We start from the raw sequence: 24,851 nt of genomic DNA, 5'->3' as shown, positions 1-24,851 counted from the left end.
CACGGATTGGATATCAAAAAAGGGGAGAATGTTGTGTTGTCGAATATAGCTCAACAACTTAAGGAGAAGCACAAAGATAAAAAGGAATCCTGGTTTGAAGAAAGATAGCGAGAATGACAATTTCAGTGGCATTTTCTCTTGATTCGAACTGTGAAGGCCTCTTAATTCTGACTATGGAGACAACAGAATACGGTGTAGAAGCATAAAAAAATTGGACCTGGACATTTAGTGTATGACTAGTTGGAGTCTGTTTTGAAGCATTGAAGTGGAGCATCTTTAAGCACTGTTGAAGCCATGATGAAGAAGTTCTGAGACATGAAGAGGGGATAATGTGCTAGCTGATGATGAGGCAACAATCCTTCTATCTTGAGTAAAAAGAAGAGCACCACGACAGGGCGAGTAACATACCCATGAAGATCTACTATTCATAAAGAACAGAAGCAGTTTGATAGGGGGAGCAATTTGACAGGGGGAGCCACCCATTTGCCATTGATGTCAAAGGGGAAGAGACTGTTGAAAGGGAAAGAATATTGCCATCAATGACAAAGGGGGAGATTGTTAATCTAGGTTGTCATTGATGTCAATATGGAAGTGTTAGTGATGGAAAATTCTTTGATACATGATTTCCCATTGATGCCCATTGATCATAATGCTCATAGTGAGGATAGTTTGATATATGATGATCTAATGAGATCGAGGACCCAAGTGGATTGAATATATATATACAGACAAAATAGAAGCAGTAGATCCGTGAAGCAATAGGAGCAAGAAGCCAAAGAGGAGAAGCCATCATGAATTCAAAGAGTAAGAGGAAGAGTTCATTAGAAGCCATCAAAGAAGCAGGTTATCGAAGCAAGAGAAGCAGGTTATCGCATATACCCAAGAGTAAGAGCCATAACGGAGGAGTTAACAATAATAAACCGTGAAAACTCTTTAAAGATCATAGTGCATCAGAGAAATCAATATCGACGGCTTTATCGCTTTATTATGTGTCACATTGAATCCCTCGACTGCGATATGTATTACGGACCCAATGGTTCCATAACAATATGCTCTATTGTTATATCGCATCCGCCATACCGGAACTGTCACATCAGAAGTTATGTAATGCAAAGGAATGTCACACTCAAAATCTAGAGTAAATCTGCACCTATGTAAGGAAAGGATAGCTACAACTAAAAGTATTTCTGAATATTGTAATGATGGTTGTTTTTGGCCTTGGCCCAACCGAGTTTAAATAATTAATATAACCGTTATAGTTAAAAAAAAATATCTGTAATTATGATATATATATGGACCCACGGGACCATTATAATTCACTTTAAAGAAACATCGCATCCGCCTATCGGAATTGTCATATTGCAAAGTCTTAAAGGATGTCACGTTAAAACACCGATTGCGATATTACTGCAGACCCGATTGCACCACTATAATATGACCCAATGTAATATCGCATCCGCGTATCGGAACTTTCATATCACAAGTCTTAACGGGATGTATGATGATTACGATAGTATTATGGACCGTCAATTGCGATAGAGCCCCTAACTGTCGATTGTGATAATATTGTCGACCTGATGGATTCATTAAAAGTAGTTCATTGAATAACGCATCCGCTCCATCGGAAGATAGAGCATGTGCACACTTGTAAAACCTCCGATTTTTATGAAGTTGCGGTTGTGGGATTAAAGGAATGGCTCTAATTCTCATGAAATTGCGATTGTGGGATTAAAGGTGATGACGTGGCATGTGGGTATAGCAACTCTTATATGGTTTCCATGAATAATCAAGTCTATGGATAAAATACTCTCTGATATATATTTTTAATATACAAGTCGGCCTCCCTCCAATAGACGTGTCCTTTGGTCATTGGTGAAACTCATATAAAAACAAGTTAAAATGCTTCACTTCAAGGTGTGGATCTCGGGTATTGATTACAGAGAGAAGAAGTAACAGTTCACAACTCGTGAACTTGAAGGAACAGAGGAAGCCGAAGATCGAGCGAGAAGGAAGGAAGCCGAAGGTCCAACAGGACAGAAGGAAGCCGAAGGACGAAGAAATTTTGTTGATTGGGTTAATCTTTGAAAGGCTCAGACCTGTGATAAATTAATCTATGGAAGAAGTACAAAACGCAATTTGAAGAACAGTTCTGTGAAAGGAAATAAAGTTTCATCTGTCATTGTTTGAAGGGAGCAATAGGCAGCACCAGCATTGAAGTGTTTGTGAGTTTGTTTATTGGAAGTAAGATATCGCGACAGTAAGAGCAGTGAGAAGCAGTCACTCTTGAAACAACTACCACAACCATAAGAACAGAAGGTTGAAAACAGAGAATTGTTTTTGTGTAGACATTGAGGGCTTAGCGCAACTTATCAAAGATATCTTGTTGAAAAGCATCAACAAATCTTGGAGACATTATTGGAGATCATGATGGCTATTTGAAATCATCATGAGGTAACTTTGCAGACTCTATTTGGGCAATATGAAGAGTTGTGAAGACTCCTTTGTATGAAGACAAGTTGCCATTGATGATGTAGCATGGAGACTACAGTGAAGCTTTAGATTAACAGAACATAGTGAAGAAGTTTTTGAGAGCAGTGTAATACAATCAAAAAAATTCTTGAAAAAGCAAAACTATAGGGTCAGAGCCCTTGGGGTTGGTGCCTCAGAATTGGAAGGATTGGTGTCCTTGGAGTTGGTGCCACTAAACACAAGGTTGGTACCTTGAGAAGATAGGGTTGGTGCCCTAGAGGTTGGAGCCTCACAAAAGACCAAGTTGGTGCTTGGCAACAAGTTGGAGCCTGTGAGATTGAAGATCAGTGTCTTCATCAATGGTTGTAGCCCTATATATATTGTACCTGATTTATAGTAAGACTACATTAATAAAAGAATTTATTCCTATTGTTCAATTTGTGTTCTAAATATAAATGATTTAACTGGTAAAAATAACAATTGAAAAGGAGTATTGATTCACCCCCCATCTCAGTATTTCCAACAGAAAGTCAGCATCATCCAATGTTGAGAGAAAAAAAAGAAAAGTGACCTTCAAGCATTTATACTTCAAAGAGAATGATGCAAGCTTATTGAGACAAATAATCTCTAGGACATTTCATTCATATAACATTGACCCATACATTAAATTAGCTAAAACATGCTTAATTCCACATTTCAATTATGCAGCGACTAGCCCTAATTTTAGCAGTATGTAGCAATAAGAATAACAATGTCAAAATGTAATTACAACGTTATAGAATATATTCAACCAGCATTCTGTTTGCAAGACAAAGCTCCAAGACAAGAAAAATAGCCCAAATCTATACATCAAAATTCATCCATCTCCAAAAAATATCCACCAAGCAAAAAATGTGAAGTTATCTATGATTAGAGAGATCCCAAGTCAAGTGATGATACAAATGAATGTATCTAACATCAATATATAGCCTCCTAAGGAGTTTAAATTAACATATGGGCCTACATTAGCCCCTAATGATAAAATAATGGGCAAATAAAACCCCTATTGGTGACAAGTGTTGGGCTTCAGTTTTGATCTCTTTTTGCTTTGAGAAACTTATCTAACTATCCATTTATCCTTCATTTTCACTTCATCCATCTCATTTTAATGAATATTTGAAGTATAATCAGGTATTTAACTTTAATTTGTCAATTTCTAAAGTTTTTATAAAAGTTTGATTTTAAGTGCAATTTTGGCAATTTCAGAAATTCCCGTAATCACTTCATGGTTGATATGGATGCAGGCCACTTCAGCACGAATGGGATGCATGAATGGAAATCTTGGGAACTAGGACCAAGCCACCTATGCTTGGTTCCAACAGATCGAGCTTTATTATGCCTTTTTGGAGCTAGTCAATCATGACTAGTCATCCAGAAATCCCATCTAAATAGGGTTGTTTTGGGATTCCAAGATATTAGTCATATTTCTTGGGATGAGGAAGGTGGATTCGACTTGGATAGGTGGATTAGAGTAGATATGTTTGTTAGAGTGATTTTAGATCAGTTGGTTTCATGAACTCCTTATTTAAGAGCCACACTTTGATGGCTCAACACAATTGACTTATGATACTTTTATGCTGTAATATTTTTGGGTTGAAGACTTAATTTGAAGACTTGTGTTACTCTCATTTTTGCTGCTCAATACATGGATGTGTGACTGATATAAAGCTTCTGATATCATCTTCAAAAGTGTGCAAGGCAAGGGTGGAGGGCCCCCACTCCAAGCTAAGTACACTTCCAAGTTAAACTAGTTTTATTTCATTGCAAATCTGGTTGATTGTAGCTTTAGTTTTTCAAAGTCTTATTTCAGATTGCTTCATGGTTATGCATAGTGATTGATTTCATTTGTTAATGGTTTATTCATCATCTAATTGAGTTGGAAAACAAGTGTTCAAGTTGGGCATTCCCTCTATGAAATGGTGAATCAGAACTAGTCTTTTGTTTACATGCAAATAGTTTTGTTTCCATTTAGATTCAGAAATTGAGATGAATAAATTATGATGGGATATTTTATATGTCTCTTAAGTTAAGAGCTTATTTCACTTCTAATTTATGCATCTTGAGTTTAGTTTCAATCTCTAATTCCTTAAGTACTAATTGAGGTGAAGGAGGACTTCTTGAGTTCAAGAACCCTTTCAATGCTTTCTCTTTTAAGCTAATTGAATTGGAGTGATGAGATGTATTTTCTTTAGCTTTTAATCATTTATCTTTCAAGATTTGTTAGATCTTCATACATAGTGAATTTGCCTCCAAGAATAAACAAACCCGGATTGATAGTAAATAATTGTGTTAATTTAGTCAATAAATTAGCCCAACAACAAGCCCACCAAAATCGCTCATATGTGGAAAATAAGCCTCACAAGGGACCAAATAATAATATGTACATGTCGTAGGGCCCTCCAAAGGCCTAATAATGTCCTGGAGTGGCATATTGAGGAATAAATTCCTTGGAATATGATGGACAAGGGGGTGGCCCCTTGTTCTCCAAGTAGTAGACCTGTGGTGCTCCTAGTGGGTCTGAGGGCACATAAATGACCCCATGGGTCTCCATATGAATCAGAGATGCCTGTAGATCCTCTACAAGGGTCTGAGTGGTGGAATGAATGTTGCCACGATGTCGTACAAGTCTTGGGACACCTGCCAAGAGTGTAGGGCTCCTGCGAGATCCTGTTGGGCATAATGTACCAAGCATATCACCATCATCCCAAAAGTGGATCACTAGTAATCTCTTAGCATCGATGAAGATCTGTGGAGTGTTGTTTGATGTTGTGGAGGACAATGGCTCTCTATGCACACCCTATATGTGGCAATGTAGACTTATGGGGTCAGGATCTTGTATACGAATACCAAAGCCAAATGGAATCCACCTGTAATCCTGCATAAGATCCAATATGTCCCTTAGGCTTCTAGTACAACCAGTCATTAAAATAATCGGGTAAAAGAGTTTATGAATCATGGATAACAAGGTGGGAATTTCATAATGGCATGCCCTTCCGTAGGGGGCTTTTGCATGTGCTAGTGTCTCCAAGATCAAAAGGGGGTTAACCAAGTACCTTATTAGGTGGTTTCAGCCCTTAACAAGGATAGTATGTCCAAGGTACATCCCTCTAATGGGGGTAGCAAGTGATAAATAAGTGGAATGGAGTAGGGAATGAGAGGGGCAATCCTCGGCCACATATCGGGGCATAGGGGTAGCTAGATAAGGGGATGCCCACACCTAGGTATGTAATGTGTACGAGGGAGAAATCATGGTACATGAGGTACCCTGGCCTTGATTTTTCCACCCTTCTTTATATGCCTTTTTCCTTTTATGAATTTTCTTTAATTAACTGCTCGGCGCTGAAAGGACAAGAGGATGATGTGTAAGATATAGCAGTGATTACCCCTTTTCAGTAGGGCGGTTCATTTCCCTTTAGGGGTTGGGACAATCATGGGTTCTTGAATGATAAAGGAGGATCATCTAGGGCCTATGGAACCAGGGTGATAGCCATGGATTGGCGTAGATCTCATGCATTGGTTTTTGCCCACATGCTAATTATTTTGTCCCAGCCATCTTTTCCAATTTGTGGTACAATTTCCTGTTAAATGTGGCAAATTATGTATTTTTTCTTTTTCATTTAATTGCTTCAACCTCCAGGACATCATTCCAGGGCTGACCCAAGGTGGGGGCAAGGGGATAGGGAGGCTAGCCCTATGTGGACCCAAAATGGAAATGTATACAAATGTGGGAGAAATGATGAATGGGGTATAGTGAGTGGAAAGGAAGTAATATATGCGGGTAAAGGAACGGGACCACACACCCAAAGTCGGGGTTTCCCAAGTGGTACCACCTTAGAACCAAATGGTCAATAAAGGAGATCCCACGGGACTAAGATCCAAGGGTAACAACCAAAAGAGATCAAGGGGACAAGAGCACAAACTAAACCCACCCTTTTCGCCAAATCCCCCCATCAATCCATACCCAGAAGTATCCATGATAAGTAAACCCAATACTCAATTACCAAATGACAAGACATACCTTTAGATTCGGGAGGCCCACCTTCAAACATACGATCAATACAGGTGGGTGAGGGACCACATGGCTGGCTCAAGTGGCAAAGAAATGGCACAATGAGCTAGTAGGAGGCTGCAAGGGGCTGTTGGCTGTCGGCTGAGGCTCATCATGGAGAAAAAATTATCCTAGGGATATCACCCACGAAGTGGTGGGTAATAGGACTTAGAGCCTCTGGGCCTGAGTCTTGCCTTCCCATCCTAGAACAAGACTTCAAACCCCTTCCTCTCGATCATAGAGATGGAAATCACATTATATCTAAGTCCTGGTACAAAAAATACATCCTGGACCTGCATCACATGTCCTGTCTCCATCTTGAATGGCACAACTCCTGATCCTCGAATTTCTAACTCACTCTTGTCACCCAAAACCATGTGCAACTTCAAGTCCCATTTAGCTAGTCTCAAAAACCTCTTGTGTCCCTGTCATATGCTTCATCGCACCACTATCCACGTACCATCAATCCTCATTGATAATACCCTGTGAGAAATGAGAAATCATAGCAAATTCCTCCTCTTCCAATCTCCTGGTGAGATCATCTATCTCATCTAAAGTGGCAACACCAGCGGCCTACTTTCCTTTCCTCTTCTCATCATCTCCTTTCTTCATCAGACATCTCGACGAATAATGACCCATCTCGCCATAGCTGAAACACTTGACTTTACTCAAGTCGCTTTGCTTACCCTTCATTCGCGCTGCAAGTGCCACATCATCATTGAAAGACTTCTTCTTTGGATGAAGATCCTCATCTAGCAACTCTTCTTGAATGAATTCATCCCACAACCTATCCCACTCTGGTAGCGTATCTCTTGCAACAATTCCTTTAATGAAGGGTTTCCATTCCTTAGTAAACCCTTTCAAGGCAATCCTTACCATATCTCCCTCTGAGACAGTCACACCTATGGCAGCAAGCTCATCCTTGACCTGAGACAATCTCGTCAGATACGAGGTCACGATTTCACCCTTTATCATCTTGGTGGACTTCAACTTATCCTCCAATACCAGTACCTGGTTCTCATTCTTATTCTAGAACAAATTCTCTAGAGCTATCCACATTTCACGTCCATTGTTCTTCATGGACAATGAGGTATTAGGGCATCCTTCACAACGGCTAGGATGATCAATCTTGCCCTCGCATCCAAATCTTCATATATTTCCAACTCCTTAGGGTCAGTTGGCTTCTTGACCTATTTCACAGCGAACTCCCAAATCATGTTGACCTACAAGACCAACTTGATCCTTTCCTTCCAAGGACTATAGTTGGACAACCCCTCCAACATGTCCTCATGCCAGATACCTGCTTGCAACTTCAACATTGTAGTAAGCCCTTCACTTACAATGTGACCAACTCCCTCTCAAGTTGTACTCTGTTGTGCACAACTTTGATTCACTAACTTCCAAAGTAACTCAAACACGTTCTCATACCATGTTGAATTTCCACGACCTTGGGTCTAGGTTAGAGTATTAAAATCATTGACGCTACCAAACCTAGAATCTTGACCATAAACTACTTTTCACAACGGAAATATAAAACAGTAAATCACATATGCACAAATATACACACTTTTTAACAAAATTGTACAATAATGTACAGCCCAATCTTCGTGATATTACACCAAATCTAAATAATACAACAATCTATGGTATACAAGATACAATGACAAACTTCATTGCATCTTCTATGTCGTATCTTGTCTGGTCGGTCCTTCGCTTTTGTATTGCTCACTAGCTGCAACTTAGTCCTTCAAAGGACAACACATCAAGACTCCATGAGGGCTCCCACCTAACATTGTTGCATGTCACTTCTGTTGCATGTACACGGACTCATAAATCTGCTCTCTAGGTTGGCCAATTCCCGAGCTCCAATGTGCCTTCTAGTAGCCTCTTTCGTCCATCAAAGAGCTATTCATAAGGCTGCAAACTTCACCCAATCTTCAGCTATCTTCGTCACTTCAATACTGCTAGTCTAGGGCTACTTTTGACATCCACATGCTGCCCTCCAACAGTCCAAAGCTGCCCAATACTACACTGTCAGTTCTGAACCTAAGATGTACACTTCACCACCACAAAAGGTCCTCCACACAGCACCAACAGGTTGTAATAACTCTAATCCAAACTGGTCACTTCCTTGACCCAACAAACACCAAACGCTGCTCCAATAAGCATGCACCAGCTCACTGTTTTAGGGTACTTAGGTTGCTCGAATTCTGGACTGGTTAGGGCACCCAACCACAGTCCCTAACAGTCCTTTAATCTACCCAGAAGTGCCCTTGTTTACTATGGATGCCCTTCTAAGAGGGGAGGAGACCCTACGCTGCGATTTCTGGGCAGTCTAGCCCTCACCAACAACTTCGGCCTTCCTCCTTTTGTTGCGGCTTTCTACAACAAGCCTCCTCTTGGCTGCGACAGCCCTTCCAAGGGTTTGCACTCCTCCAAATGGCCCTAGCACAGTCCACTCTCCCTTCGGCCTCCAAGAAGAGGCTTGGCCTACAAAAAATAACCTCGACCTCCACAAAAAGACCCAAAAACATCCTCCAAGTCACCTCGTTGTCTCTTCCTTCTTACTGCGACTAGGGCAGAAAATCCGAGTTCCTTTTCTTGTGTGTTTATTGCACAAATGGATGAGTAAATGCTCCTCCTTCACCCTCTATTTATACACAAATGAGGGGCTCCATGAATTTAAGAAGAGGCATCTCTTTTGGGCAATTTTACTTCAAGTCTACATAACTTGAATACCAAATAATTATTTCTCAACTTCAAAAATTCATTTTTCCACCTCTGCAACTCGGAATTCAACGAATCTTGAAGCATTAGATTCATCTTTCCGCCCTCTATCGTCTCATGCCATCAAATGTAGAATTGTGCTCCTGGAAATGCCCAAAACATGATTTGGTGCAAAACCCCATACTTGGGTTCCAAGCCCACAAGTGACCCTTGTGGTGCTTTTCCCTCCAAACCCCGAACCCTAGGGCTTGGAGTACCTCCCAAGCTACAGAAATCAACATGGAAAGGGGGTAATATATGTGGATGAGGGATTGGTACCACGCAACCAAAATTAGGGTTTACTATGAAGTACCATCCCTAAACCCAAAGGATCAGTAAAAGAGATCCCACAGGACTAGAATCCAAGGTTAACATCCAAAAGGGGTCTAAGAGACAAGAGCACAGACCTAGCCCATTCTTTCTGCCCAATCCCCCCATTAATCCATGGCCATAAGTTTCCATGATAAGCAAACTATAATACTCAATTACCAAATGACAAGGCATACCTTTAGGTTTGGGAGGCCCACCTTCAACCATACAATCATGGCAGATGGGTGAGGGACCACATGGCTAGCTCAGGTGGCAGAGAAGTACCACAACGAGCTAGTTGGTGGTTGCGAGTGATTGTTGGCTGCCGGCTGAGGACCATCTTGGAGAAAAAATTTCTCCTAGGGACATCTCCCGAAAAATGGTAGGTAACATATGGCTCCAACTAGGACGTCATCTCTCGAAGAAGTGGACAAATCTACTTGAATGGCAGGTCACGAGAACTCCAACAATCTCTTGGATATCGCAGACCCGTTACGTACATATATAATAGATGAAAAACATGGGGCAGCATGTTTTCGCGGCGTCTCACGATTGCACATGCTTGGATTAGAACCATAAAATCGACTCATAACAAAATTTGTAAATTTTAATCTAATCTACAATGATAAATATCATATGACATTAGTTCTAATGCGAAAATCAACATGCAATGCATCCTACCCTAACATGCATATAACATTATGCAAGCGCTAAGTATAATCATATAACCAATGTAACCAACATATTATTAAATCAATATAAAAACATTTTCCCTTATGAACCATGAGGCAAGGGGCCCAAATATCACGTTTCCCATTACAAGATTTTCTCGATGAATGGTAAGGGTGGGGGGCAAGAACATTTGAGGACCATGCATCAATGGTCGTAAACAAGGAGGGAAAAGAGTAATCCAACTCATACAACCTTTTTTGCAATGAAAATATGGAGAACTCAATCACCAAGCTCATAGACTTTCGATGAACAACAACCTTAGACATATCCTCCTCATAACATAGCGAGATAGATTGCTTATCCACATCCACATTTACATTCTCCTGATTATCAAGGGAGGAACAAGGTGGACTACGATCATCATATCTTGGAAAGAACCACAATCCCCTTTCAGGGCATTGAGAAATCTCCTCAATTTCATGGCCCTCGAGAGATTCATTAAGAGGGGGATCAGGCTCCTCTTGGCTTCTAATGACATCATGATCACTAGAATGAGGATCATCATCTTGAAACATGTAAAATAAGCATCTCCAATGAGCCATTTATCGCCATGCAAATCTTCGTAAGATCTTAGATATGGAGTCGCCAAGGTGAATTTAGAGATGCCTAGAGAGATGCTTGTTTCACCCTACAAGCATTGACCTTAAATTTCAATGAAGAACTAGGGATTCATTCTTCCAATGGAGTAGTCAAATGATATATCAATAATGTCGTATGGGGAACAAAACATACGTCACGTGTACCTGACAACAGCACCAAAATGTTACCGCTCAAACTAGCAGGATGTCCTAGAGGGGTACTTGTTAGGTCAAGAGCAACAATGAAGCTAAAGCCCACTATCACCACAGCTAAAGCTTCCTACTCTTTATAAACTTTCTAATATGGGAGGAGACCCGATATATAGAGAATCGCTTATAAATGATAGATCAACTAAGATGGGTGTGAAGTGATCTCAGGGACCCTTTCCTAGGGGAGGCGCAAGAATGGGACATGTTTGCTTCTTAAGCAAAGTACAAAGCTTTCTAGGATAAGGGAATGAGGATTTAAGGGCTAGGTTCAAGGAGTGTGAATTGTAAAGGAGCTTCCAAAACCCCAAAATCTTTATTGAACTTGGTTTCCCTAGTGGTTTTTTGAAGAATTGACTTTTCAAAGGTATGGGACCACACGGGACCAAGTAGACCCAGGTTAGGTTAAGGGGAGGGAGTTTAGCAACCAATGATGATCTTAACCTAAACAAGGAAGGGGAAAGGATCAAAACAAGAGTTTCCACTTAGAGGTGCCAAATTGATCCTATGAGGTACTAGCCTAGGGAACACCAGGGCGAATTTTGGTCTCAAGGTTAGGTCTTGGGATATCTTGCACTTCAAATATGGAGGAGACCTTGAGAACACACCAGCACAGTAGAGGCCAGGAGATCGAACTTTTTCTATGACTACTTTGTCAGGAAAACAATGCCCTATGTGGCCCAGCGTGGCTAGACCTAGAAAAGGGGAAAAAGTGAAGAAAAAGAGGTTTTAAGGTGATCACCCTATGGTGGATCAGTCCCTAATTCCTTTGGGGACATGGATTCAAGAAGCATTATGAGAGTGGATCTTGTTTCCATCTCAAGGAAGCTTTAAGGGCAACTTCGTTTAGCATTAGGGAAAAAAAGAGAGTTACCTTAAAGCATTATACTTCGTTTGCAAATCAAGATGTCTTATGTGTTGATTTCTGGTAGCATCGGATGTGCTCTAAGTCTCAAATTTTGCAAGGAGGCTTGGGCACATGTATTCCAAAGAATCCAAAAAGCGTTTTGGGAAATTCCACTCGGAGACATATTTATTAAAATAATTAATTATTTTTAATGGGTCCCTAAGTCTAAACTTAGGAAATTAAAATAATTAATTGGTATTAATCTAAATGTGGGTGTAACTTTTAGAAGAAGACAAGGATCAAGCAGAAATGATCTTAGCCATTGATTAGCTTCTAATCTGGGTTGTTGAATGTCAACGGGAAGATTATTTGAGGCTTGAGGGTCATTTGGAAAACAAAGAGAGTTGATTAGTCAAATCGAATTGTTGAAGCTAGAGCAGCACAGTGATTTTGTAGTGATCACGTAGAGAGGGGCAGAGAGAGTTTTGGTTGGAGTATCTTCTCTAGAGCCAAGAATGCTCAGCAGAGAGGCAGAGAGACACACAGAGGAGGCAGCGTAGTGCCTGGAGAGGGTGACACAGAGCCAGGAAGGGCTCACGCAGAGCAACGCAAAGCCTCCCACCCAGAGGTCCAAAATTTGTCTGAGGGCTTGGTGTTCTAAGCTAGGAGGGCTAGAGTCAACTTCTAAGAGGAAATCGATTCAACAAAGAGGTGACACAGTGCCTTAGAGGTTATGATGCAATCCCACGCAATGACTGCATAGGGGTAGCGCATAAGTAGTTGGGGCCTCGTTGGTTCAACTGTCGGATCAGTCGGGACTTACAATGTAGAGTGAGGTAATCTCACTAATTTCTTCTACCAAGTGATATTCTCTGTATTGGATTTCCAGCATGGCATCCATAGGTTGTATTCAGAAATAAATTCTGCTTAATAATAAAAACCCTCAGATCTGTTGCACCAGTTTTCCAGCATTGGGTTTACGAGGACATTTGTCCAAAAATAATTGTCTCATTTGTGTTGTATCTTTCTATTGTTCAATTTCTTGTTTCGGCATAATATTTTAAATGGCGTAAGCTATAGTGTATGTATTTCAATGTTTGTTATAGAAAACTACAAATAACTTGTTCATGTAAATTAACAAGTAGGAGAAATATCATCAATTGCTGTAGTAGGGATTTCGGGTTTAAGGTATTTTCACATTATGAAAATAACTTTGATCTCTAGGAAAATTCATTCAACAAACATGCCCCATACATAGAGATATGCTATATAGAAACATAATTCCACAATGAAGCAGTAAATGCATGCAACAATTAGCCCTAAAATAGCGAAAATCCCATGATCAATGTATGTGAAAGTAAAATAAAATAGCATCAAAATTGTACTTACATGTAATAGAATATATCCAACCATCAATACATTTTCCAATTAAGAAGCTCCAAGATAAGAAAATGCAATCTAAACATCAAAATTCATCCATGCTCAAATTTCGTCCACCAAGAAGGAAATGTGAAATTCTCAAGAGAGAGAATGAACCAATCTAAGTGATGATCATAAATGAACTCTCATCATTTGTATTTATACTCTCCTAATGAGTTCGATTTACCTATTTGAGCCTACATTAGCCCATCAAATAAAAATAATGTGCAAATAACTAATTTTTCATGATAAGCCCACCAAAGTAGATCATAAGCAAAATAACAAGCCTCTCAAGAGTTCGAATAATCAATAATGCATGTCATTGAGCTCTCATAGAGGCCTCATGAAGTCCATAAGTGCCAAAATGATGAATTGTACTTCCAAAAGTAATGGATGTTGGCCCCTTGTTCTCCACATAATAAACTTGTGGTGCTCCCAATGGTTATGAGGGAATATAAGTGACCTCATGAGTCTTCAAGTAAGTCGAAGATGCTTGTAGACCATCTGTAAGGGCTTAGATGATGGTGTAAGTGATGTCACATTAGAATACAAGTCCTAGGTCATCTGTCAAGTGCATGGTACAATTGTGCCGCTGGTTGAGCAAATGTGAACCAGGTGCATCTTCCTCATCCAATAGATGAATCTCGGGAAATATCTGAACACCTCTGGAGATCCATGGAGTGTTGTCCACTGTTGTGGAGGCCCATGGCTCCCAACACACACCCTACATGTGCCAATGTATGTTATGAAACCACCGCACAAAAAGATAGAAAAGATAGATCAACGCCTTAGAATTCAGCCTCTTCGAAGGGGCAACCTCCTTTATATTACATAAATGAACAATTCTTGGGTGATACAAATGACAAAACCTCCTTTCTATATATAGGAGTCTATGGGGTCACAATATAACCAAGCCAACCTAACAATAATAATATAAAGGCACAAAAATAACAATAGAGAGATTCTATGGGGCACAGTAATAACAATATGGGGACAATAGGGGCACAACAATATTAATAAGGGATACAACTACAATAGTAATGGGGAATCACTAGTATTATAGGGACCTAACATGCCCCTCTCCTTCAAAAAAGTGTTGTCCTCAATGCTTGAGTAGTTATGGATGCTTCTATATAAAATTCTCATCCTCCCATGTGGAATCTTCAGTGGATAAGTTCTTCCACTTGATGAGATACTCTGAAATTGATTGATTTCGTAGCTATCGAGTTCTTGTTTCTGTGACTGCTTCCAGTTCCAATATAATTTTCCCTTCCTCATCAAGTTCTGGCAATATTGTTTGAACTGGGAGATTGTTGCCTATAACCTTCTTTAAACATGAAACATGGAAAACTGGGTGCACTCGAGAAGTTGCAAGAAGCTCCAATTTGTATGCCATAGTACCAATATTTTGCAACACATTGTACGGTCCATAGTACTTTGGTGATAATTTATTATCCTTCTTAGCTTGCTTGAGGGACATTTGTTTATATGGTTGTAGCCGTAGGAATACCCAGTCACCTACATCAAAACTTCTTTCGCTGTGATGTTGATCTACCTGTTGTTTCATTCTATTTTGCACCAACACGAGGTTATCCTTTAAGAATTGGAGAACTTGTTGTTGATGCTCGATGTGATGTTCCATTGCTTGAACCTTAGAATTTTCTATTAAATGTGATGTGATGGATGGTGGTTGATATCCATAAAGTGCCATAAATGGGGTCATTTTTGTTGCAGTATAGAAGGAAGTGCTATACCACCATTCAGCCAGAGGCAACCATTACACCCATTATGTCCGTTTATCAGATACAAAGCAATGAAGATATCCTTCCAAACATTTGTTTACTATCTCAGTTTTTCCATCAGATTGAGAATGATAAGATGAACTATGAGCTAACTGAGTACCAAGACAAGAAAATAATTATGTCCAAAAATTTCCAGTTAAAATGGGATCTCTGTCACTTACAATAATCTTTGGGTTTCCATGTAGCTTATGAATTGTTTCCATAAATGTAGTAGAAACTATATTGGTTTTAAATGGATGTGATAATGCACAAAAGTGTGCATACTTGGTAAGTCTGTCAACTACCATCATAATGACACTCTTTCCCTCAGACTTGGATAAACCTGTGATAAAATCCATTGAAACCTCCTCCCAACGTTGGCTTGGAAAGGATAAAGGTTGTAATAGACCTGGGGTCTTAATTGTTTCAACTTTATTTTGTTGGCAAATCAAACATTCCGCCACAAACTTTTGAATATCCGATTAAAGGCCATCCCAAAAAAATTCCTTCTTAACCCTAGGTAAGTTTTTAAAAATCTTGAGTTCCCTCCTAAGGAAGAAGTGTGCAATTCCATAAGAATCTCTTGTTTGAGTTGGGAATTCTTACAGAGGTATAAGTGATCTTTGTGCCATAACGAATCATTTTTCTAGTTAAATGTATCAGATGTACTGGAATCTTGTTGTAACTTTCAAATAAGTGTCCACACTTCTTCGTCATTCTTCCATTCCTCCCTTGCTTCGTTTATCCAATCTGGTTGGATAATAGAAATGGCGCACAACAATGCTTCCACATCCTCATCATTTCTTGAGAGTGCATCTGCCATAACCCAACATCTTCGTGACCCATTTTTGTTGCTCTTCAGAGGATAATCTTTGTTCTAAAAAGTATTTAAGGCTATCATGATCTGTTTTTACCCTGCAGTGTCTTCCCATTAGGTAGGGTCACCATTTCTTAAGTGCATGTAGTATTGCCAACATTTCCTTCTCATAAATAGCTTTGTGTAAATACTTTCCCTTGATTGGACGACTTTCGAAAGCAATGGGTCTTTCATCTTGCATTAAAACAGCACCAATTCCATTTCCTGAAGCATCACATTCCACAATAAAGGTTTTTGTGAAGTCCAGTGTAGTTAAGACCCGTGCTTGGCACCTTGCCTCTTTAAGATGTTCGAAAGCCTTTGTTGCTTTTGGAGTCCATGAAAATGCTTCTTTCTTCAATAATGTTGTTAAAAGTGCTGCTATTCTCCCATAATCCTTAACAAAGTTGCGATAATACCCTGTTAACCCAAGAAATCATCGCAGATGCTTTATGGATGTGGGGATTTTCCATTCCTTAATGGCTTTAATTTTGCTAGGGTCTACCTTAACTCCTTCATGAAATACAATATCACCCAGATATTCTACCTCTTGTACTCCAAAGAAACATTTGTATCTTTTTGCATATAATTGTTTCTCCTCCAATAGTTGTAGCACCCTGTCAACATGTTCAACATGATCCTTCCAAGACTTGTTGTAGATTAGTATATCATCAAAAAATACTAACACAAATTTTCTAAGGGCTTGAAAATGGAATTCATCAAACCTTGAAATGTAGAAGGTGCATTGGTAACGCCAAAAGGCATGACCAAAAATTCATAATGACCCTCATGAGTTCTAAATGTTGTTTTCAGAATTTCTTCAATCTTCATTTTGATTTGATGATATCCTGAACGAAGATCCAACTTGGTGAAGTAAATTGATCCATGAAATTCATCCAATAACTCATCAATGACAGGAATGGGAAACTTATCTTTAATAGTGAGATTGTTGAGCTCCCTATAATCCAGACACATGCGCCATGATCCATCCTTCTTGTGCACCAATACTATTGAACCAGAGAAATAACTTTGACTAGGTTGAATTATACCAGCCTCTAACATTTCTGCAACCATATGTTCAATTTCACTCTTTTGGGCATAGGGATATCTGTACAGCCTGATGTTTGGAGGAACACTTCCTGGAATCAAATGAATAGCATGATCATGATCACGAATAGGTGGGAGACCTTTGGGAGTCTCAAATACTTTGGAATGATTGTCCAAGACTTTTTGGAGATCTGGAGAAATAGATGATTTCGATGTGGAAACATCTAGCGAACATAATTGTGCAATTACACCTCTTTTTTCCTTTTTTAGAAGCTTTGTCATACCATTAGAGCTGATTATCTTTCCCGGTTTCACTGCAATACCCCTTAATTCAACTTCCTTTCCTTCCGCGGAAAATTTCATGAAAAGTTCTTGAAAATTAAAAGATATTGTACCCAAGGATTGTAGCCATTGGACTCCTACTACAACATCAGCACCTCCCATTGGAATGGAAAGCATTGGGCTATTCAAAACATATTCTCCCATGGATAGCTTGATATTATGGCACTTTCCAGAGCAATTTATGGTTCCTCCACTTGCAACCATCACTTGACACTCTGGTGCTGGATATAGGAAGCAATTCAATTCTTTTGTTATCTTACAATGAATAAAATTGTGAGTACTTCCTGAATCAATCAACATTATTACCTTTTTCTTCTTGATATGTCCTTCTATCTTGATAATTTGAGGAGTGGTAATTCCAGCCAATGCATTACAAGATATGGTCGGATTCATTACTTCTTTATCTAGGGTTTGTTCTTGGAGTATATCCTCTTCTTTTGACATTTCTTGTTCCTTTTCTTCCTCCTCTTCACAATCTATGTAGAATAATTTCTTCTCAGCACACTTATGACCTTTAGTGTATTTGCTATCGCAACCGTAACAAAGCCCTTTTGTTCTTTTTTCTTCCAATTGTTGTGGTGTCAACCTTATAGGTTGTGGAAGGCTAGGGGCCACAACACTTCCATGTTTATAGTGTAAGTGGTAGGCTTCCTGGTTGCCATAATTTTGCTTTCCATTTTTCTTGCTAACCTGAATGCCTTCTCCAATGAATTAGGTTCCCAAAGGTGAACCTCAAGTTGGATATTATCCTTTAATGTCCCTATGAACACATCAATCCTATGCTCCTCTAGAATATCTTTTACCCTTATGTTCAATTTTTGGAAGTCCTCAATGTGCTCCATCATTGAACCCTTTTGTTTGAGACTTATCAATTGGCTAAAAAAGGTGTTGCTTTTTGTATCCTCATATTTTGTTGTCATTTCTTCCGTAAAAATTGCCCAAGTGCCAATTTGTTTACGAGAGCAAAGCCATCGATACCATACAAACTAATTTGGTTCCAAATATAAAGTTGCAATATGTACCTTTTGTGTGTTTTGCACATTATGGAGATCGAAAAATTGCTCCATCTGTAGTATCCATGTTGCAGGATCCTTGCCATCAAACTTCCTCATATCGATTTTTGGAATATGGTGGTTCTTCGATCCAACGTTAGAGTCTATGAAATCATGATTAACATTTATTTTGTTCTCATTATGAGTTTCCTTTACTACCCTTTCACCATTAGTAAGCATTTCTTGTAGAAACTTTGTCAAATCTGTCTTCAAATCTTCCATGCATGTCTTCAAATCGTCCATCTTAGCTTCCACATCATTCATCTTAGCTTCCACGCCATACATCCTAGCTTCTACATCTTTCTTTAAACCATCCATCTTAAATTTTGTTACTTTTGGTGTGAGTGACATTTGTTGCACTTGGTCTCGTAATTTTGATATATCATGTTGCATTTATTCTTCTTCTTCATGAGTCATGCTAAAGCTTTCACATTGCTTACTAGGTGTTTGCATTTTCTTTCCTCGAGGCATCAATTACCGATAATAATGCTTTACTATGCCCTTTGAATTCCTTCAAACTAATTTTTCAAACCAAACTTATGCAAAAATTAAAAAAAAAAAACTACACATTTTTTCACTTTATAGGAGCTCAATATTGAATTTGATGTATCTCTGTAATTTCGAATCATCCAGTTCTAAAATTGCGACCTGCAGTAGGCCTCTGTGTCCTCTTTTCAATGCCACTCTTCTGATCAAATTTAGATTCTCCAAGAGAGAGTTATGCACAATCTCCCAAGATGACCTGATTATATACCTTTTCATAAGAGCGAACTTGTATGAAGTGCCACGTGTCACTGTTTTGACCTTCGGATCTAAAAAATATACACAGGAAACTACAGTCCGTCCTCTTTCTGTAACTTCTTACGAAATTTTAATCTGATTCTCAAAACAAAAGTTATGAGGATTTTCCCCAGGTCACCTATTTGGAATGTAATTCGGGAGTCTGCAAAAAGGCCAACTTCCTCAGATCATATCTCCGCAAATATAGTGTGAAAAGCTCTGAAATTCGGAACCGAGGTTCAGACCGATTTCGGCCCAAATGGGTTTTTTTAGCGTCTGAAACGTCGCAAGAAAAAAAGTTATAACGCAAATGTCATGATGACCTGTTTGGAGCAGCGAAACCCTAGAATCCAAAGCTCTGATACCAAATGTTATGAAACCAGCTCACAAAAAGATAGAAAAGATAGATCAACACCTTAGAATTCAGCCTCTTCGAAGGGGCAACCTCATTTACATTACATAAATGAACAATTCTTGGGTGATACAAATGACAAAACCTCATTTTTATATATAGGAGTCTATGGGGTCACAATATAACCAAGCCGACCTAACAATAATAATATAAAGGCACATAAATAACAATAGAGGGATTCTATGGGGCACAGTAATAACAATATGGGGACAATAGGGGCACAACAATATTAATAAGGGATAAAACTACAGTAGTAATGGGGGAATCACTAGTATTATAGGGACCTAACAATGTAGCCCTCTGGAAGGTTAGGACCTCGTACAGGGAGACCAAACCCATGATGGAGACCACCTACAATTCTGCATAAGATCCAATGTGTCCCCTAGCCTTCTAGTACAAGAAGTCATCAAGGAAATCAAGTAAAAGAGCTTACAAACCATGGACAATAGGCGGGGACTTCATAACGGAATGGCCTTCCATAATTGGATTTGGCATGTGCTAATGTCTCCAAGCTCCAAATGGGTTAACCAAGTATCCTATTAAGAGGTTTTTACTTTTAAAGGGTGTAATATGTCTAAGGTACATCCTTTAAAAGGTGGTGGCATGTAGTAAAGAGATGAATGGAGTAAGGAATGAAAAGGGGCAGCCCTAGGCCACATGTTGGGGTACAAGGGTAGCTATTAAAAAGGGAATCCCACACTTGGGTATATAATGTATAGGAGGGAGCAATCATGGTACATGAGGTGCCCCAACCTTGATTTTTCCACCCTTCTTTAAATGGATTTTGTCTTTTATGATTTTTCTTTAATTAACTACTTGAGGCTCAAGGGGTAAGAGCATGACTTGTGAGATATAGCAATGGATAACCCTTTTAAGGTAGGGCAGTTCCTTACTCACCAGGGGTTGGGACAATCATGGGTTCCTAAATGATAAAGGAGGTTCATCTAGGGCCTATACGAAGTAAGGTGATGACCATGATGATGGGGTAGAGCTCATGTATTGGCCCATTATTATAATGTTTTGGGGGCTAATAGGCTAAATTTGACTTAGGAGGACTCATGTAAATAGAACACAAGTTCATTTGTGAGAGATCATTACACTTGGGATTTTCGACCTCTTTGGCTAATTCACACTTTTTCTTTGGTGATCTTTTAGAGTATCTTGGATGCACTTTGATATTTGGAGCTAATTTTTTATCTTGTCTTCGAGCTACTTATTGAATATGGATGGATATATTGCATGACTATCTTGTAGGTTCTATTGTTGATGAAAATCTTTCTTTGAAAGTGTCTAATGTATGTAATTGTTGCAACTAAAGTAAATGCTTTTGTTCCCTAACTTTGTTGAATAAATTTTTGGAAGCTATTTGGTTGGCTCTTACATGTGTTACTCATGATATAGCATGCAATCAATATTCCTAGTGATGAAATGTTATTTTTCTTTATGAAACTCCATATTCTAATAGTAGGTAATTGTTGAAGGTGGTAGTTAGGGCATCAACTTTGAACCTCCTTAAAGACAAACTTGGCCAATCTAAAGCATCTAGGACTCCATTAGCCCAAGGAAGAAGGCACTAACCCAAGCCATTTGGTGATCACACTCTCTTTCTTCCATAATTTCTCCTCCTAAATTTTGGTCCCCTCTTCTTGGATGACTAGGCTAGGGCATAGAGTGAAATTCATTAGAGAGGGAGTTGGTGGATTCCGAGAGCATAGTCCTCAAGCTTAAGGTCTTGTCTACAAGACCTCAAAGTTTGGTGGTCATCTCTTGAGTTTTCATCCATAAAAATATTTGCCCTAGGTGTGCCCTAGAAGGGAAACCCTAGCTTGCATTCCTTTGATTTGGGGACTTCTTTGAGGGTTGTATGAGCTTAGTATTCATTGGAATAAATCTTAAGAAGCCCTTTCTCCTCTTTGCCTTGACCTTGGAAGCACTTCTTCACACAATTATTCATAAAACCTTAGGCCTTGTGCAAGATTTCTCTAGGTCTCTTAAAGAGAGCGAAAGCCCTTTTGAAGTGTTGAAACATCATATAGAGCTTCCTTTGAGAGACTTTTCCTTATCACCTAGCACCATAAACCCTAGAATATCAATCAAAGGTGATCATATATATATTGGGACTCCTCCCATCGGTGAAAGTCCATAAAGAGCAGGGGACTTTGATTGTGGTGATAGTGGGTCATTGTCCCATTGTTGTCACTTAGTTTAGTAGTTGCCCCATAGGTTTCCCTTCTTCGGGCCCTACTAGATTGTGTGGTAATAGGCTTCTCTAGGATAATCCCTTACCCACCACTTGTTTGTCGATTAGCACAAAATGACAAAACATTGAGGATTAACATGAACCGTTATATATCACATACTAGGTTGCAAGGGGACACATCATTGACATGAGGATGTGTTTTTTTATACTCAAGGAGGATACAAGATTTACCTAACAACTAGAGACAATCCATGGCCTATAAAGGAATGCCCTTGGGTAAAAGTCACCAAAATCAAGGGACTTCTATAACATGGGTGTGCCCTCATAAAAAGGGGAAAAAATTCCCCCCTCCCCCCCCCCCCCCCCCAAAAAAAAAAAAATCAAACATGTTTTTTGAGTGAAAAAAAGAAGTAACTTGCAGCCACAAACCCTAGGGTATCTCTATTAAGCCCAATATTGAAGGTTTTAATCCTTTAGAAATTACTTGCAAACGAATTCTTAAAACAGAAAAATATACAATGGTGAGAACAAAAAATATACACAGAGATTTTTCTCTTGGAACCCAAATTGGGAAAACCAGATTGATTTTTCATTATATTCCTTTCAATGTTACAATACATTATATACATGTCGAAGCATTCATAAACCCCAATCCATTAACCCTGGATTAGAATATAACCATAGTTCCCTTGACTGATCTACAAAATACCATGGGAAAAACCATCATGCCCAAAACCATGCGCAAAACCATGGGTGGGTCCTCCCACCATCCTTGGGTTTGCCCCCCATCCTTGGGTCCACATAACAAATTCACAATGCTGCCCCAAACCCTATGCAAGGGAGCTATCGCCCTCCAACAGGGAGGGTTGTCGCCCCTGCGACCCCCCCCCCCCCCCCCCCCCCCCTCCTGCTACATCCAGCACAACGTAACTGTTGATTTCTGGTAGCATCAAATGTGCTCTAAGTCTCAAATTTTGCAGAGAGGCTTAGGCACATGTATTCCAAAGAACCCAGAAAGAGTTTTAACTTTTGGGAAATTCCACCCAAAAATAGTTGTATTACAATAATTAATTATTTTTAATGAGACCCTAAGTCTAAACATATGAGAATAAAATAATTAAAGGGTATTAATATAAATTGTGGGTGTAATTTCTATAAGAAGACGATGATCAAGTAGAAATGATCTTAGCCATTAATTAGCTTCTAATCTGGGTCGTTGAATGTCAACGGGGAGACTATTTAAGGAGGCTTGAGGGTCACTTGGAAAAACAAACAGTGTTCAGAAGTTCGATTTTCTGAAGCAGGGCAACTACCGGGTGAATTTCAATAGTGAGTTGTTGCAGAGAGGGGCAAAGAAAGTTTTGGCTGGAGGATCTTCTTCGAAGCCAAGAATACTAAGCAAAGAAGCAGAAAGGCACACAGAGGAGGCATCGCAGAGGGCAGAGACGGTCACGCAGAGCCAAGAAGGGCTCACGCAGGCCCCACACAAAGCAACACGGTAGCTTCCAGCGCAGAGGTCTGAATTTTGTTGAAGGAACTGACGTTTCAGAGTCGAGAGGGCTAGAAAAGGCTCCTGAAGGCAGATCGATTCTTAGTTGGGTTGACGCATTGACTTAGAGGTTGACGCAAGGCCCATGCCGGGGCAGAGCAGAAGTAGATGGGGAACTCGTAGTTCAACAGCCGGATTAGCTGGGATCAGCAGTGTTGAGTGAGGTAATCTCACCAGTCTTTCTTGCCAAGTGATTTTCTCTGTAACTGGATTGTCGGGAGGGCATCCAGAGTTGTATTTAGAATACTTCTGCATAATAATAAAAACCCTCAGATTTGTTGCACCGGTTTTCCCGCATTGGGTTTTTCCGGGGACATTTGTCCAAAAAATATTGTCACTTGTGTGTATCTTTCTCTATTGTTTTGTTCTTATTTTGGGCAAATTAATTAATTAAGTGAAGGTTGCAGTTGTATTAGCTTTGATATTTGTTGTAAGAAGCAGTAAAAAAAAAAATTCAGTAATTAAAAAATAGGAGAAGTTTAATCCGTTGCTACAGTAGTAAATTCGAGTGGAATTCTCGAATGTTCACATCGTATCGGAGCTAGTGCAGGTGAAGCAAGAAGAACAGTGCCATAGAACCTAGTGTTGAGTAGAAAAAGGAGGTCGAAAAAGTTGTAGGAGGCAGCAATTCGAATCCTCAGAGGGGTTTGCGCAGTCCTTGTTGGGAGGGTTGAATTTCGAGGTAGTCTCTCTCTGAGTGAGTCGACAGAGAGAAGGGCTTCCAGATCAAAATCTTGTCGTGGCAAAGGGAGCAGCGTTGAAGCCTCAGCGTGAGGAGGAGCTCGAGGAACGCGGTTTTTCTGCAGGCCATTTTTGCTGGGCAAAATGATGTCAGAATAGAGGAGAAGCACAGTGAGGGAATTTTTCCTCAGTAAGACTTCCCGCCAAGAAGTTCGTTTTCTTATTGGCTGAACAATAGCAGTAAGAACCAGAGAAGAGATTTTTGACATTTTTTCAGTGGCAGAGATGGAAACCAGTGGCTTGAGGGATCAAGATAGATTAGATGAAACATCCAACTATGTCATCTGGAAGACTAGAATGTCATTCCTTCTAGATGAGCATGCTCTCAAGACATATGTCGACAGCGTGGTGGTTGTGCCTACAGATGCAAATCTGTTGAAGAAGTACCGAATTGGAATGGTGAAGGCAAAGACAATGATCCTTGACGGAGTGAAGGATCATGTAATCTATCACATCGCTAGCAGAGGAACTGCTAAAGAGATGTGGGATGCATTGTCTCCATTGTACCAGGGATCTTCTGAGCAGTGGAAGATGTACCTAGAGAAGAAACTAAGATATGCATAGATGTAGAAGGGGGAGCGTGTGGATCCATTCCTCATGACGCTTCAGGAGACCCATGATGAGTGATCTAGTGTGGGGTCTACACCTCAAGACTCAGGGTTGGTTAGACCGGTGCT

This window comes from Pinus tabuliformis, chromosome 8 (assembly GCF_031772625.1).
Source record: "Pinus tabuliformis cultivar Carrire ecotype Pingquan chromosome 8, CPIR1, whole genome shotgun sequence".
Taxonomy (NCBI): domain Eukaryota; kingdom Viridiplantae; phylum Streptophyta; class Pinopsida; order Pinales; family Pinaceae; genus Pinus; species Pinus tabuliformis.
Note: the sequence above shows the minus strand (reverse complement) of the source record.